Raw genomic sequence first — 4,425 nt, 5'->3', positions numbered from 1 at the left:
GGGACTGGGGAGAATTGTTCACATATTGAAATGTTCACTTCATAAGCTAAACAATGTCATTGAATGTATATAAAAATTAATTAATTAATTAATTAAAATAATAAAAAAGAATGTTCTGTTGTTTTGTACATCAGCAAGTACTTAGAATAAATGGGTTAGTATTAATGTTGGGAAAAGAAGAAGAAGGAGAAGAGAAGAAGAAGAGGAAGAGGGAAGAAAAAGAAGACAAAAGAAAGAAAGAGAAAGAGAGGGAGAGAAGGAGGGAGGGAGGGAGGAAGAGGAAGAGAGAAGGAAGGAAGGAAGGAAGGAAGGAAGGAAGGAAGGAAGGAAGGAAGGAAGGAAGGAAAGAAGGAAGGAAGAAAAAGAGAGAGAGAGAGAAGATGGAGGAGGAAGAGGAGGAGGAGGAGGAGGAGGGGGGGGGGAAATACCTCCAAATACTATCAGGGCTTGTGAATGGTGTTTATCTGCCAGGGAAGTATAGACTGGTCTGCAGCTTCTGAAGATCTCGTTTCTTTTTTCTGCAAAAGCATCATATAAAAACTTTAGCCACCACATACACAGCATGATAGATAAAAAAGCTGGAGTCAGACATGGTCATCATGTTCAAATCAGACTGTAGAAAATGGGGAACAATTTGGTGGGCACTTTCTAATTTTGCCACATAGTAATCCAGCAAATGAGCATAGAAAAAAAGTAAGTCCAGAGTTTACTGAAGTAAAAATCTTGTGGGTCCCTGCCACGGCCACATCATGCCCATGCCACTTGCAGCAGCTGCTGCTCCTCCCCAGTGGCCTCTCCCTGGGGGTCCCTCCCTGCCTGCAGGAGAGAGAGCAAGGTAGAGGGAGACACTGAGCCACACCACCAGCACTGGAGCCCTTCACCTCACCCTGCTGACTCCTTACCCTCTGGGAGGAACATGGAGTTAGGATTCTGAAGATCTAGAAGTTATCCTCAAACATGTTGAGATGATGTTTGAAGTTAGATTGGAAGACAGGAGTCAACGAAATAAAAGAAGAAAAATTTTGTAAGATAAGCTCAGTGATACCTTAAAAAAACTGAAGATAAGAGCTGTCAACAAGACTGAGAATAGTATAGAAGGATGCTTGGATTGTCTGCTGCAAGCCCTGGGTCAGAATAATGCAGAAACAAGTGAAAAGCTCCAACAAAGTGGAATACTTCAGCCGTTTGAAAATCTATTAACTTCCCAGTCTCCCTGCACAGTCAAAGTAGTTAATGTCATAGCAGAAGTAGCCAAAAATGAATTTATGTGACTTCCATGTGTGGATGCTGGATTGATTTCACCACTGGTGCAGCTACTAAATAGCAAAGACCAGAAGTGCTGCTTCAAATGGGCAGAGCCCTAGAAAACATATGCTATGATAGCCATGAGGGCAGAAGTGCAGTTGGCCAAGCAGGTGGTGCACAGATTGTAACTGATTATTTAAGGTCATTGTGCAGTGTAACAGATCCCGCCAATGAGAAGCTCTTGACTGTTTTAGTAACAAGCTGATGAACTATAGCAATGAGAAAGATTCCCTCCAAGCTCAGCTTATCAATATGGGTGTCATTCCTACCTTAGTGAAATTATTGGGTATCCACTGCTAAGATATATCTCTTACAGAAATGTGTCTTGTTTCCTTTGGTAATTTAGCAGAACTTGAGTCAAGTGAAACACAGTTTGCCAGCACAAACATTGCTGAAGAGCTGGTAAAGTTCTTCAAGAAGAAAATTGAACATGATAAGAGAGAAATGATTTTTGAAGTCCTTGCCTCTTTGGCAGAAAATTGTGCTCTTAAGCTACAGCTGGTTGAAGCAGGCCTGGTCGAGTGTCTACTAGAGATTGTTCAGCAGAAGGTGGATAGTGACAAAGAGCATACTCATTGCCAAGCTCAAAACTGGTTCAGATTTAATGGTTTTATTACTGCTTGGAGAGGAATCCATGCAGAAGTTATTTGAAGGAGGAGAAGGCAATGTGTTTCAAAGGGTACTTCCCTGGATTCCATCAAATAAACACCAGCTACAGTTTGCTGGAGCACTGGCCATTGTCAACTTTGCCAGAAATGATGGAAATCATATTCATATGGTAGACAACAGAATTCTAGAAAAGCTTATGTATTTACTGGACAGACACGTGGAGGATGGCAATGTGACCGTCCAGCATGCAGCACTCAATGTCCTCAGCAACCTTGGTAGGTAAGTTGTAAATAAAGCAAAGATATTATCCTCTGGAGTCACAGAGACAGTTCTGAAATTCCTGAAATCATAAATGGCCCCAGTTCAGCTGAAACTTCTGAGAACATTAAGAATGTTGATAGATGCCCAAGAAGCTGCTGGACAACTGGACAAGACTGTTAAGGTAGTGGAGCATTTGGCAAAAAGGTGTGAAGCCAAAGATCATGCTAGGTTGATGGGGGAGTCCAACAGGCTGCTCTCAGCCCTCATCTGGTACAGTAAATTGAAAGATGTAATTAAACCATCATGCAGAGAGGTGGCATCAAGCATCTTGTTACCATGGCAACTAGTGAGTATGCAGTAATACAACCCTTGTTGCTTTAGCACTAATAGCAGCTTTAGAACTGGGCACTGCTGAGAAAGATCTAGAAAGTGCTAAACTTGTACAGATTTTACACAGACTGCTAGCAAATGATAAAAGTGCTCCCGAAATAAAATATAATTCCATGGTCCTGTTCTGTGCTCTCATAAGATCTGACTCTCTATACATTTGGCCTTTCTAGATATTGTATCCAAACTTCGCGGTCATGAGAACAAAAGTGTCACCCAACAGGCCTCTCTCCCAGGGCAGAGACTTAGTGTGGAAAGCTGAGGCCCACCCCTTGCTGATACACAACATCATTCTATCTCTGAATTCCCCTTTGTCCGCCATCCAACTGCCTCTTCTGCTTCATTCTTTACCACTATCACATGTGCATGCATGTAATGTTCCAATACCAATTGCTGTAGGTACTTGCCTAATAAGATTTTAAAACCCACAGTTAGTGTGAACATGACGTTGTCAAAAACAGATCTCCACTCATAACTGTTCTCTTGTATTTCTGCTGCTTGAGCTATATTAAGTAGAATGTGCATGGTGTAGTCTTATGATGATGTAAACTTGGTACAACATAATGAATTGCTCCTCACATGTGGTAAACTGCATAATAACATACTGTTCAATTAGAAACAAAGACTGCAGCAGAGTCTGTCTAGCACAGTAAAGACGAAGTTGAATAAAAAATAGCTCTTTTTTTGGTCCTTGAGAAATACAGTGATCAAAAAATTGTATGACTGTTCATTTATTAATCTTACCTACTAATGTCAAGCCCATTGTACCTAGAGTTAAATAAAATTTTAATGTTCTCACTCTTTAAAAAATATTTGTGGGTAGTGGGAAGGTTTCACTGTCTTCAGAAATAGTTTAAAGCCATTTTCTTTTTCTGCTTTGAAAAAAAAGAGGTGTCCACGGAAAAAAATGTGACATCTTCTCAAAATTAGTCGAAATAAGTTTCCACTCTGTGGAGCGTAAATTTCCCATAATCCATACCTTTCCCAAAATTAAATACAATTATTTTCCCATCTCAGGTTCCAGACACTCCTTTCATTACCATGTATTATATACACATTTGCAGATGACACTCTGACTCTGCACAAGAGTAAAATCACATAAAAAAAATGACACTTTTGTGGTAGGGAGATTTTTTGTAAAGACCACACAGATATCCTTTTAAATCATCTTTTTCTTTAGATCCTAAAGAAACTGCTCCCCTTGCATATCATCAGATACATAGAGTGCCACCCACATAGAAGCAAAATGCAGCAACAACCAGATAATTCCATGAGTCAGAAAGCTGTCGTCCTTGGTGGCCATCTGATAAACTAATGGAAACTGGTCTTTATCACTTAGGATGGGATAAAAATGATCATATGTGACCTGAATAAGAAAAAATAATAACCTAGTTCTGACCTTAGTGCAATTTTGGATTGTCCCACTTAAATAGAGAGGAGATAATTCTTGATCGGATAAGATCATACACTGAGATATTGAATGAAAAGAATGCATGCTCTGGGAAGGACAATATTCTGTCATTAGGAGCATCAGAAGACTGTTTCTCACTCCCCTTTATTTTGAGAAAGAACATACGACTAATCCAAATAATGGTATCATTCTCAGAGCAGATATGAGAAAAGGTATAAGGTTCAATACTTGTTTCAATGTCTGCAGTGGGAACTGAAGGATACATATATTTATAAAAGTGGTGCAATAAGATATTGGTGATTCTGCCATCCTGAGCTCATGTGACCCATGTGGATCAGAGGATTCCTTTCCTATCAACCAAGGAAAAAAAAAAACAACTCTAAGAAAAAATGCTATATTGAAGGGAACAGAAAAGGCCTTCTTCAAGAGACAGACAGCTCCATGGCTCCTGC

General features: G+C 39.9%; 2 pseudogenes; one reads left to right on the top strand and one right to left on the bottom strand.

Moving 5' to 3' along the window:
- LOC102483607 (vomeronasal type-2 receptor 116-like) overlaps window positions 1–4,425 on the bottom strand; it is a 21,777-nt pseudogene that overhangs the window by 13,153 nt on the left and 4,199 nt on the right.
- LOC114004984 (rap1 GTPase-GDP dissociation stimulator 1 pseudogene) lies at window positions 1,029–2,824 on the top strand (annotated as a pseudogene).

The sequence above is a fragment of the Tupaia chinensis genome, unplaced genomic scaffold (genome assembly GCF_000334495.1).
Source record: "Tupaia chinensis unplaced genomic scaffold, TupChi_1.0 Scaffold141099_1, whole genome shotgun sequence".
Taxonomy (NCBI): Eukaryota; Metazoa; Chordata; class Mammalia; order Scandentia; family Tupaiidae; genus Tupaia; species Tupaia belangeri.
This window is presented reverse-complemented; position numbering and strand designations above follow the sequence as displayed.